This window comes from Pseudorca crassidens, chromosome 10 (assembly GCF_039906515.1).
Source record: "Pseudorca crassidens isolate mPseCra1 chromosome 10, mPseCra1.hap1, whole genome shotgun sequence".
NCBI lineage: Eukaryota > Metazoa > Chordata > Mammalia > Artiodactyla > Delphinidae > Pseudorca > Pseudorca crassidens.
This window is the reverse complement of record NC_090305.1, coordinates 10,612,506-10,625,813: the sequence shown is the minus strand read 5'-3', so window position 1 is coordinate 10,625,813 and position 13,308 is coordinate 10,612,506. Positions and strand designations below refer to the sequence as shown.

The 13,308-nt window shown below is 41.8% G+C and overlaps 1 long non-coding RNA gene across 1 annotated transcript; it reads right to left on the bottom strand.

The window, feature by feature from the left end:
* Window positions 1-45: 45 nt before the first annotated feature.
* On the bottom strand, window positions 46-11,934 carry LOC137232963 (uncharacterized). Its single transcript, XR_010947252.1, has 3 exons — window positions 11,125-11,934; window positions 6,674-6,761; window positions 46-414 (listed from the first exon to the last, which is right to left on the bottom strand). It is a non-coding gene; the product is annotated as an uncharacterized lncRNA (long non-coding RNA).
* Between the last annotated feature and the right edge of the window lie 1,374 nt (window positions 11,935-13,308).

Below are 13,308 nucleotides of genomic sequence, written 5' to 3'. Positions count from 1 at the left end.
CCCGCGCTCGGCCCCGCCCCCGCGCCCCAAGCCAGCGTCGCTGCTGCTGCTGCTGCTGCTGCTGCTGCTGCTGCCGCCGCCCAGCCGCGGCAACAGCAATCTCCGAGGAAAGCACCGCGCCCGCGGCTTGGCAAACCGCGCGCGCACGCCAGACACCTTCCCGCTGACCCTCCAAACAGAGCCGGGAGCCAGGCCAGCCGAGGCTGTTAGGTCTTTTGCACGGAAGCGAAACAAGGTTCCGAGAGGAGGAGCAGCTCTCCCGATCGCCCAGCTGCCAGTGGTGACATCACAGTGAACCCAAGGACTCGCCTTCTCCAGGTTCTGTGATCATCAGACTAGGTTTCCCAAGGAACCCGGCTAATCCGTCATACTTGGCCCTCGGCCTTCTGGCGTTGTCCGTCCATATCATGCAGCCTGTTTAAATTATTTCAACAAAGAAGAACATCTCCTATTAAAACGAAGGTCTCACACACACACACACACACACACACACACACACACACAGAAAATGTATGAAAAAGATTGTTTTTAATCCAGAAGAAAATAAAATTGCCTCTAACCATCCCGAAGTAACCTCTGGTAACATTCTGGTGTCTTTGCTTCAGTGCATAGACACTGCACGTGCTGTTTTGTAATCTACTTCATATTAGCTTAATATTCTGCAAGAGCTTCCACATCATTAAAAAGAATCAAGAGCATCGTTTTGATGGCTACATAATATTCCGTCCTACAGTTGTACCATAAATTAGAACCTATTAGTGTTGGACATGTTTAGTCTAGGGTTAGTAGTCTAGATAATGTTAGTATTAGTTATTTCTTTTACTATTATTAAATTACAAACAACGCTGTCATTGTTATGATGAACTTCTGTGTAGATAAAGTTTTGCTCTAATATAGCGTATTTTCTTAGAATAAATACCTAGAGGACATTGTACCAGGTCAAAGGGGATTTACGATTTTATTAACTGTTGGCAAAATAACCTCCACAGAGGTGTCCTCAAACTACATTCCCACCTGCAGTGCATGAACATGCCTCTCTCCCAACACTCTTGGCAACGCAAGCTGTCATGGAACTTTTCCACCTTTGTCCATTCAAGGGGTTAGAAAGAATTGCATCACATGACATTTTCATTTGCCCTGGGAGGTGGCTGTACCAATTGACAGTCACACTAGCTCTGTGCCAGTGCGCTTTCCCCATAACCCCCACTAAAACTGATGTTTTAATTAAGAAATTTTTAAAGATACAAAAATAGGTACAGAAAATAAACATATGTGTATGCGATAGATTCTTAATTAAACATCTGTCCCTTGCTAGATCCCATACCTGCATTTAAGCTTTCTTTCAATTTTTCAGTGTTTTAAACAATGTTGCACAGAGCTGGGGATGCTCAGGTCTTCTGACCCAGCAATCCCACCGCTTTATTAAATATTGACATCTTGTTCTCCAAAAGGTGTGTGCCCATTTATACTCTCCTCAGCAGGGCTTGGCATCACCAGATTCTTTTTCATGTGTGCCAATGTAATGAATATGAAATGTTAGTTCCCCTTTGTTTAATTTACATGACATTGATCACTAGGAGGGAGGAAAATCATTTCTTATGTTTTGAGGCCATTGGGTGTCCTCATATCATTTGGCCTTTTCCACTGGAGCTGTTTATAAATTCTGGGCCAAATCCTTTCTTCGTAAAGTGCGTGCCAAAGAGCTTCTCCAAGTCTCAGTTTTGTATTTTTCACTTTATGATCCCTTTAATGTACAAAAGGATTTTAAAAAATATTTTCATGTAGCTAAATTTATTGATTTTTTTCATTCATGGTTTGTGCTTCTGGTGTTGTGGTTAAGAAATCTTTTCCTACTCTGAGATCATAAAAACATTCTCTTTTATTTTCTTCCAAAACTTTTAAAGTCATGCTTTCTCATATGTAGGTCTTTAATCCACTTAAATATGGTTTGATATAGGGATCTAACTTATTTTTTCCATGTGGATAAGCAGTTGTTCCAATGCTGCTTGCTTAAAGTCCTTATTTCCCCACTGATTTGAAATAGCATCTCTGTTATATACAAATTTTCATGTGTGTGGGGGCCTGTTTCTGGACTGTATTCTGTCCTTTCCTGTGCTAATATCGCTTTCTTATTGCTTAGTCACACTAGAGTTAAGTCTTACTATGGTGATGGAGTGAGGGAGCCCTCATATGTTGATCTACCTCTTCTAGATTGGCCTGGCGTTCTTGGTTCTTTGCTCTGCCTTATACACATTAGAATCAACTTGTGAACCTCAAAAAAAACTAGCTTGAATTTTAATAGGAAGACATTCATAAATTGCAGAAAATTAACATCTTTAGAAATCAGTTCTACAGGTCCATCGATATTGAGTATCTTTCCATTTATTTAGGTCTTCGGGAATTTTTAAAATTTCATACATAAAAGTTTTCTACACCTTTTGGTAGATGTATTCCTATGTACCTTTCTATCTGGGGTTGCTATTTTCACATGTATAGTTTTCTAAACTAAGTTTTTCTAGTTGCTTGTTGCCAGTGAATAAAAATTTACTTTTGTATAGCCAGCAATCTTGCCGAACTTTCTTATAATGTTAACAATTTGTTCTTAGACTCTCCATTAAGACAGTTTTATAGTCGTGAATTATTTAAAGGGTTTTTTTCCTCCAAAATTCCAAATACGTGGCTGGTTTGAATTGGTCTAGCAGTTGAGTATGACCAGAATGTGGTCTGTGTGATTCTTTGCTGCTTATCGAGAAATGCTTTGTGACCTCACATGTGGTTTTTTAGTAAATGTGTCATGTGTTCTTGGAAAGAATGTCCGTTTGCCACAGGGGTGTCTGATCAACCTTGCTCATTGTGTTACTTAAGTCATAGCCCTACTAACTTTTTGTCACCTTAAACTGTCAGTTAATGAAAGAGATGTGTCCCAAAATCCCCGTGACTATGAAATTGCCCATGTATCTGAAATTTTATTAATTTTTTGCCTCATATAACTTGATGCTATGTTTTAGGTGCCTGCAAGTTATAATTATCTCTTCCCAGTGAATTGTTCCTTTTAATCTTTATTTAGTGACCATTTTTCCCTGAATATTTCTTTTTTGCTTCAAAGACAGTCTTGTCTACTCTTATTATAACCACATCACTTTCTTTGGGTTAATATTTTGCTAGTAACTTTCTATACTCTTACATTCAACATTTCTTTGTCCTTAAGTTCTATGTCTTTTTAAAGCATGCAGTTAGATTTTTCTAATCCAATACAACTGACTTTTGAGAGTTTAATTTTACTTTTTTCCTGAGTTCTGCTATATTTGAATTTATTTCAGTCATCTTGTTTCATGCTTCATACTTAATTGGACTTTTCTCTGCTTCTTTATTTTCTCTCTTACTTCTATCTTATATTGACCACACTTTTATATTCCATAGTGTTCTCTACTGGTTGAAAAGTTATACATAGAATTTCTCATCTTAAGTGATTACCTCTACATAACTTTTAATAAGCATAGTCGATCTAATAAAGTCTAAAAAATCAATGTTGCCAACCTTCTCCCCAAAATGCCTGAATGCCTGACCTCTGCACATCCCCTGCCCATCTTACATACTATTGCGACCTATACCTTCACGCCACCTTGCGTTTCTACTCCCCAATTAGTCTTTTTTATGTATTAAGTATCTGTTCAAATCTATCTAATATCAGACATCTCACTGCTTCTTTATAGGGTCAGTTTCTTCTGAAGTATATTCTTGAGTAATTCTTTCAGCAAAAATCTGTTAGTAGTAAATGCTGTTCATTTTTATTTGCCTGAAAATGTTTATTTTGCCCATATTCTTAAATAATAATTTAGTTATAAATAGATGGCTGTTTTATCTTAGCACCTTGACTATATGATTCTGTTCTGTTTTTGCTGTTGCAAAGTTCTGGACAAACTGATACTCATTATTTTGTAGGCAACTTGTCTTTTATCTATAAGTGCTTCTAAGATCTTGCATTTCTACTTGGTGTTGTTTCAGTTATACTGTGCTGTGTCTAGTAGAGAATTTCGTATTATTTAACCTGCTGAGGTTCGTAGCTTTCATTAGTTCTGGAAAATCTCCTTTATTGTCTTGGAATATTGCCTGACCGTCATTCTCTCTGCTGTTTCCCTCTAGAACACCTAATAGATGTGTGTTGGACCCTCCCACCCACACTCCATGTCAGTAAGCCCTTCTTCCAAGTGTTGTCTCCCTTCATTTCGCTGTGCAGGCTTCCAAGTAGTCCTCAGACCTGTCTTTCCAGTCACTATTATTTATTCAGTGATATATATCTTCAGTTTAACATATCAAGTTTTAAATTATAATTTTAAAAAGATTTCTGAAGTTATATTGGATTTCTTATTTAACTCAGTCTGGTTTTCTTTGAAGGTGTCTTATACTTTTTTTTTTTTTTTGGTAGGTCCTTGTCTTTTATCTATTTTATATATAGTAGTGTGTATCTGTTAATCCCAAACTCCTAATTTATCCCTCCCCCCCTTTCCCCTTTGGTAACCATAAGTTTGTTTTCTATGTCTGTGAGTCTCTTTCTGTTTTGTAGGTAAGTTCATTTGTATCATTTTTTTAGATTCCACATATAAGAAATATCATATGATATTTGTCTTTCTCTGACTTACTTCACTTAGAATGATAATCTCTAGGTCCCTCCATGATGCTGCAAATGGCATTTTTTCATTCTTTTTTATAGCTGAGTAATATTCCATTGTGTGTGTGTGTGTGTGTGTGTGTGTGTGTATACACCACATCTTCTTTATCCATTCATCTGTTGATGGACACATAGGTTGCTTCCATGGCTTGGCTATTGTAAATAGTGCTGCAGTGAACATTGGGGTGCATGTATCTTTTCAAATTCGAGTTTTCATCTTTTATGGATACATGCCCAGAAGTGGGGATTTCTAGGTCATATGGTAGTTCTATTTTTAGTTTTTGAAGGAACCTCCATACTGTTCTCCATAGTGGCTGCACCAAAAGTGTCCTATTCTTTTATTGTGTTCTTCATTAATCCTTTGATGACTTTTTACCATTTTAAATATGTTTCTTTTATAATCTACCCAATGATTATATTATCTGAAGTTCTTGGAGTTTTACTATTGATTTTTGCTTTGTTTGTTAACTCTTTTTTATCGATTTTTTTTCATGTATTTTGTAATTTTTCATTGTAAGTTAATCTTTAATAGGGGCTTCACATAGGGGGATCCTAGAGGGTCTGGGAGGAGGGTGTAGCCTCCTAGAGAGATTTTATGTTTGTTTCAGCCAGGTGCCCCAAAGGTATTAGCAGCCTGGGTTAGCATTTTATATTAATCTCTTAGTGGGATGTATCCTAGACCACTCTGGTAATTTAAATTTAAATACCATATCTTTGTGAGGGCACCTCTATGATTATAAATTAATAAATTAAGGGTAGGCTTTTGTTTTTTTTTAAAAAAAGCTTCTTTGTCATCTCGCTGGGTGAGTGGGCAATTGTTTGTAGTTCATCCTTACATTGGGGTGGGAGTGGGCTTCAGTTCCCACTTTCTCCTCTCCTGGGGCCCAGGCTTCCTCTTCTATGCCTGCTGGTTATTAAAACCTAAGCCCCTTGATTCCCCAGCCAATTCTGAAGCCCAAACAACTGCTTTTCCCCACCTGCACCCCCTCTGCTCTCCCACCCCACCCCTGCCCCTACCAAGAAGTCCCAGCATCAGCTCGTGCAGGCTCATAGCCCTTTCTTCATTTTTTTTTTTTTTTTTTTTTTTTGCGGTACGCGGGCCTCTCACTGCTGTGGCCTCTCCCGTTGCGGCGCACAGGCTCCGGACGCGCAGGCTCAGCGGCCATGGCTCACGGGCCCAGCTGCTCCGTGGCATGTGGGATCTTCCCGGACCGGGGCACAAACCCATGTCCCCTGCATCAGCAGGCGGACTCTCAAACGCTGCACCACCAGGGAAGCCCTCTTTCTTCATTTTTTACCCTCCAGATTGCCCTTACTCTCTTGCAGGTACAGCTAGATATTGGTTAGAATTTATTCATTATTTCTAGAAATTTGCAAAAGGTGTGTTTTTTTTTTTTTGTATTACACAGAAAACCATGTTGCTGAAAATATAACTCCCCAATCTGTTGTTTAACAGCCTAAAAATGTGACTTCACAGCAACTCCCGCTTAACCGCCAGAATTCCCACATTATTTTTCATCCTTAATGTATTCCTCCTCACTTCCTAAAAAGTCCCTCATACTGAGGTAGGAACATATTTCTGAGAAGTCCACTCCTTATGAAGCATTCTCGGGTTATACAGGCCACATTACAATAAAAAATTAGAGGATCTCAGAGTGTACTGGAAGTGGCAGTGATTAGGGGAAGGAACAGCTCCAAGCCCTACCGTGGGGGTCCTCCTTGAACAGGAGGACGGAGTTTACAGATGGCTCGATCTTCAATTTCACTTGAGAGAGAAAAGTAACATGAACACGAAGAAGTGCATATGATCTTTCTGAAACCAGTAGCTGTCACCTTCGCGTGTTTCTGCTCCATTACTTGAAGAAAAGAAGAACCCTACATCATTAGAAAACATTCTCACTGCCAACGGCAGGCACGCATTCACCTTGGGCAAAAAAACAAAAATAGCCAGTGCCCTCACCACTTCTGCGGACCCTCAAACCCTCCCTTCGCACGACTACTTACACCAGGACCGTGGCTTGTTATTCTATTTCTCTCAGAGGTCTTGCCAGTAGAGCAGGTCATCACGTTTGGAATTCGGACATTGGAGAACCTGGGCAGAGTTTGGAAGCCAGGAGAGGAGAAAGCTGAAGAACGATGTTATCTTAGTTCTCTTCGCCTCCCCCCTCCCAGGGCAGGGCTCTGGGGGATGGGCATGGAAAGGAGGACGTTTTAGTTCACTATTAAACATTTACTAAGCAGCAGGTACGTTGTGCAAAGATTGTTCTGAAGAAGTTTATGTGGGCGGACACTCTTTTTTCAAGTGGACCTTGCTTTGTCTCTCAATTCTACACAATTTCTCTGGGAAGGTCTGAGGCTGGGGGCGAGGGGTGTGGAGTACAGAGCTTGAGGGTGGTTCTACAAAGAGGGAACGCACAGTGAGGATAGGAATCAGGGAAGGTGGAGATTGGATCAGGAGAGCAAGGAAATGAGAGCGAAGCATGGCCTTTGAGGGAAAGTCCTACAGGAGGGGCCAGTGAACACATTTTTGGTGTTGGAAGTCGTCAGACACTTATCAAATGCTGAGCACGTCGCAAATATGCAAAAGATGTTTGTGACTGACTAGGAATAGCTCATCTGGTGACTGCTAGTTGACAGGGGGCAGAATCCATGGTTACTGCTCCGGGCACCCTTCTCTCTACCCAGACTCTCGCCTCTTGTGTTGACTGACCTGATGGATGAGGAAGTCCTATAAAAAGAAAAGGGTGGGTTTCCCCTTTGCCCCAAGGGTGCCTTCTGAAGCCCTCCTTTCAAGAGAAGGGTTTTTGAACGAAAAAAATGCTCTTGAACTAATCCTTCCAATGAATCTACCACAGTTGAGCCCAGTCAAGGGTCAAGGTTTGTGGCCAAGCACCTCGTGGTCTACAAACAGCCCTGTGTGGAGAGCTCTTATCAGCTGGCCATGGGGTCATGGGGCCTCACTCCCACAGCCCTGCCCTCAAGCTGATGGGACCTTCAGATACCCACTCCACCACTCCAGCTTCTCCCAGGGGCTTTGAGAACCAAAGAGAGGCTGAGAGGGAAACCCAAAGTGTGGATATGTAAATTATGTTTTTAAATAAAATTCCCCCATTAGGTTTTTCCCTTTGGACTACTTCTTAGTCACCCTGTACTTTCCAGTGATGTGCTCATCTGTTCACTAGATGAACAAAATAAATAGAAAGACCTCTTGCTTCCGTATTTTTCTGGCTGGCTTGCTTTTCTCCTCTAAGAAACTAGAAGTATTTAGAGATGCCATTCACAACAGGTACAAGTTGCAGAAAAACAAAACACAGAGAAATTGGCCTCAGACTTGATTTGAGGTGCTTTGGAGGAAAGCCTTCTCCCACACCAGGTTCCTCCAGGCACCAGACTCCTCCAAGGCCATGTGAAGAAAACCTGCCATCCGATGAATTCCTTGTGTTACAGTAACATCTACGCTGAAGTGACCTGTTCACATGCGCCTTCCTGTGTCTTTGGACTTGCTCTCTGTCCTTCTAGAAGCTTCTTGCCGAATCACGGCCTGGCTTCCTCCCTCATTTGATTCAAGTCTGTTCAGACATCACCTTTCCAGAACAGTCTCTTTTAACTACTTCGTATAAAAGAGTAAACCTCTGCCACCTCCTTTACCCCATTTTATTTTTCTCCATAGTACTTCTCATGATCTGAAATTATCTCACATATTAGTTTGCTTTTTATATTTTGTTTCCTCCACTAGAATTTAGAGTTGTATCTTTTTAAAAAATTGCAGTATAAATGTTATATAATGTATATGTTGCAAAATGATCACCATAATAAGTCCAGTTAACATCTATCACCATATATAATTACAAAAATTTTTTTTCTTGTGATGAGTCCTTATGAGATCTAATCTCTTAGTAACTTTCAAATATGCAATATGGTGTAATTAACTATAGTCCCCATGCTGTACATTACAGCCCCATGACTTATTTACGTTATAATTGGAAATAGGTACCTTTTGACCACCTCCACCCATTTTGTTTACCCCTCACTCCCTGCCTCTGGCAACCACTAACCTGTTCTCCGTATCCACAAGTTTTTTGTTTTTTAGATGCCACATATGAGTGAGCTCATATGGTGTTTGTCTTTCCCTGTCTGACTTATTTCACTTAGCATAATACCAACAAGGTCCATCCATGTTGTCATAATAAGGTTTCCTTCTTTTTTATGGTTGAATAATATTCCAGTATATATATATATATATATCTCACTTTTTAAAATCCATTCATACATTGATGGTCATTTAGGTTGATGCCATGTCTTGGCTATTGTAAATAATGTCACAATAAACACGGGGGTGCACATATCTTTTCAAGTTAGTGTTTCCTTTTCTCTGGATGAACATCCACAAGTGAAATTGTTGAATCACATGGTAGTTCTAGGTTTTGTTTTGTTTTGTTTTGTTTTGCGGAAACTCCATACTGTTTTCCATAGTGGCTGCACCAATTTACATTCCCACCAGCAGTGCACAGAGGCTCCCTTTTCTCCACATCCTCGCCAACTTTTGTTATTTCTTGCCTTTTTGATAATAGCCATTTTAACAGGTGTGAGGCGATATCTCATTGTGGTTTTGATTCACATTTTCCTGATGATTAGTGACGCTGAGCACCTTTTCGTGTACCAGTTGGCCATCTGTATGTCTTCTCTGGAAAAATATTTATTCAGATCCTCTGCCCAATTTTTTTTTTTTTTTTCTTTTTGCGGTACACGGGCCTCTCACTGCTGTGGCCTCTCCCGCTGCGGAGCACAGGCTCCGGACGCACAGGCTCAGCAGCCATGGCTCACGGGCCCAGCTGCTCCGCAGCATGTGGGATCTTCCCAGACCGGGGCAAGAACCTGTGTCCCCTGCATCGGCAGGCGGACTCTCAACCACTGCGCCACCAGGGAAGCCCTGCCCATTTTTTAATTGAACTTTTTATTTTGCTATTGAGTCGTAAGAGTTCTTTATGTATTTTGGGTATTTACCCCTTACCAGATATATGATTTGCAAATACTTTCTCTCATTTAGTAGGTTGCCTTTTCATTTTTTTGACAGTTTCCTTCTCTGTGCGGATGCTTTTTAGTTTTATGTAGTCCCACTTGTTTATTTTTGCTTTTGTCACCTCTGCTTTTGGTGTCAAATACAAAAAAATCATCAGAGAGACCAATGCCAAAGAGCTGAGCATGTATGCTTTCTTCTAGGATTTTTATGGTCTCAGTTCTTACATTCAAGTCTTTAGTCCATTTTGAATTGATTTTTGTGTATGGTGTAAGATAGGGGTGCATTTTCATTCTTTTGCATGTGGCTATCCAGTTTTCCCAACACCATTTATTAAGGAGACTGTCCTTTCTTCACTATATTTTTGACTCCTTTGTCATAATTGATGGTGTATTTCTGAGCTCTCAGTTCTGCTAATTATGTATCTGTTTTTATGCCAATGCCTTACTGTTTTGATTACCATAGCTTTTAATACAGTTTGAAACCATGGAGGTGATGCCTCTAGCTTTGTTCTTCTTTCTCAGAATTGCTTTGGCTATTCAGCATTCCATTTGTTTTTTTATGGAGGCTTCATCACATAAGCATGATTAATTAAATCATTGGCCATTGGTGATTGAATTCGATTTCCAGCCCCTCTCCCCTTCCTGGAGATTAGGGGAGTGGGGAAGGTAGATGGGACTGAAAGTTCCAATCTTCTGATTACATGGTTGCCATCACTGGAGGCTTGGAAGGTCTAAAGCAGAGACTGCAAACGGGTACCTACAGGGCCATGAAGGTAACATGAATGCATAAAAAGAGCCAGTTGCCTGACACTAAATTTGACCTATGTGAGAATGGAGGCAATAGGGAGTAGTGAGGTCCATGGCAAACTGAACAGCAACAGCCCACCTAAAAGGAGCAGCCACTACTCAGCTCCAGCCAACAGTTGCTAATGTGAAAATGTTAACCCAGCATTGTCAAATCTTTCTGGGATTTTTCTGCAGAGAAGCTGAGAATTTAGCTATTTATATGAAATCTCTTGAATGTTGCAAACCATTGATTTTTGTTCAAAACACTATGCAGGACAAAACAAACACATCCATGGCTGTCATTTATGTCATAGGATACAACATTTGGTGGTAGCAGTCTTGTCTGGGACCTTACAGAGAGGATCCTTGATGGCCTGGGTCAGTGCCAGGTGACTGGTTGCCTCACATGAAGCTAGATGATGGATTTCAGTTGAGAGAGAAAAAAATCATGCTAAGAGGAGAGAAGATTGAGCAAGTGGTTGCCAAGGACAAAGTTCTCCATCACCACTTGGCTGCAGGCCATTCCCATCACAGCTTATTAAGGAGTCATTTAAGTGTCACAAAATGATTCATTCACATTTTTCTTCTTTGGGGTATATAACACCCATAATAACCAAGCAAAGTGGAAAACATCTGTCTTAGCCACTTACATGTATAACTCTCTGGATGATGCTTGAGAACGTCTCAGGGACTCCCAAATGCACCAACAGCAGCACAAACAGACATGGTCTTGGCCTTGGGCGAGGGAGAAAGACAGGAGATGCTCACAAGCTCACCCTCCTCCGGGCACCACCCCAAACACTGACCTACTATCATGCTGTATGTTTGCAGGATTCTGCTCTTCAGAACAGAGAACAGGAGGTGAGCTTTCTGTCTGGTGTGACTAAAAGCTACAAACATGAGCACCTTCTCTGTTTTCCAAAATGGAATTCAGCTGGAGACACAGTAGAGCTGTCAGGAAGTCCTAGGACTGCCTTTCAGGTGTTTATTCTCTAGTATCGGGTCCTGGGGTTGACATCCCTCAGCTATACATACGCAAGAATCATTATCCCAGAGATGAGTCATTTGTAAGAGGATGGTATTTGTTTAACACCAGATGTTGCTTGCTTTCCCTCATTTCCTCGCTGTTCGTAGCCCTGGGGATGCTGTACAAATGATGGTTTTGAGGAAGGCCAGGAAAAGTCTCCCCAACCCGAACAGGTCTGTGAGCAGCTGCCGGAGGAAGAGCCGAGATGGCAGAGCGTCCATCTCTCATGGTAAATGCAGCAATGGTGCTTCCTGCACAAAAGCATCTGAGCTTCTTTAAGGGTTTCATTTTCTAGAACCGATATCAACAGTGCCACGGAAAGCACATTCCACTAGGACCAGAAGGAGAAAAGAAAGTAACACTTACTGAGCGGTACTCACCACACACGCACATCACACTGCTTAATCCTTATGATAATTCCGATGGGTGATACTCAGATTTCTATTTCTCTACCTCAGGGAATTGAGGCCCAGATAGGCCTGACCCAAGAGACCAGTGTTAATTAATCATGTGTCTTGGACTTTGCAGATTTTGAATGCTCTGTTCCACAGACCCTGGCTGGGGCTTCAGAATCTGTGCCCACTCTGTTGTTCCGCCAGGAAGAGCCCAGTGACCCCGCACTTTGGTGCCCTACCAAACTTATTCCACAAATACCCTCTAGGCCACACAAGTGAGCATCAAGCCGAAAGGGAAGAGAGGATTCAAATTTGCTTGTGGTCACTCACATAACAGAGAGGCAAACAAGCTGAAGAAAGTTCCTGAAAAACACATACACAGTAGCTTACACGAGAGCAAAATACCATGACGTCACTGGGTTAAAGGCTAACTTTCACATGTCTCCCAGCTAACAGAATAGACCTTACTGAAAGGGTTAAACATGAGAGCACAGTCAACTGTCTACTATTCAAAAGGCAGGCTTGAGTGGGGACTTGAGTCCAAAAAGTATACCTAAAAAAGGGAGTTTGCCAACCAGGAAAAAGAGGGGTGAGATGTTTGGGGAGCAGAAGCCAACATCTCAGTGGCATCTGAAGTGTAGTAAGTTGGTCCAAATTGGAAGAGGCAGACAGTGTGTGTGTGTGTGTGTGTGTGTGTGTGTGTGTGTGTGTTCAGGGTTGGTGGGTCAGGAAGGTAGATGATCGGCATCAGGGGATGTGACAATGTTTGCACGGGTTTTGGACAGGGAAGTCGAGCTGGGAAACAAGGCCAGACTCTTGACCTGAGGACTCTGGGCATCTGGGTGGGAGTCAGGCAAGACCAAGACCCCCAAGCTGAGCACAGATTCCCATCCGGGGCCTTCAGACTTGTTCCCTGAGCTTCCATAGTCGTGAGCCTGGAGCTGGGTGTTGTAGACAGAAACATAACCCTCTAAAAGCTGTGAGAGCTGTGGGATTTGGAGAGCCTTTATTTGTCAAAGAGCATCTCCACTGATCTGCGTGTCTTAACAAACTTTCGCATTTGGGGTTCATGTTCTCTGGGTGATGAGGCTCCACAGCTGCTGCTGGCAACTGAGTGAGAAAAATTACAATTTGGGGTTTGTGGATTTGAGGATATGCCTAAGTGGGAGTGGGTATATGTGCGCATGTCTGTGTGTTTCTCCAGGATTGAGGTGCCTCTTTTGGATGGAAGTTCAGGGCTGGGAACCCCCAAGCACCGCTTCTTTCTGAGCAAAGGAAGCCGCAGGAATGGGTGAGGGTGGAGGTGTCTGGAACTTCCCCACCCTACCCCCTCCCCCTCTCCTACCCCAATTCAGGCCCCATCTGTCAATCTTGGAACCCAATCCCACTGGCAAATTACAGCCTGAGAGTAA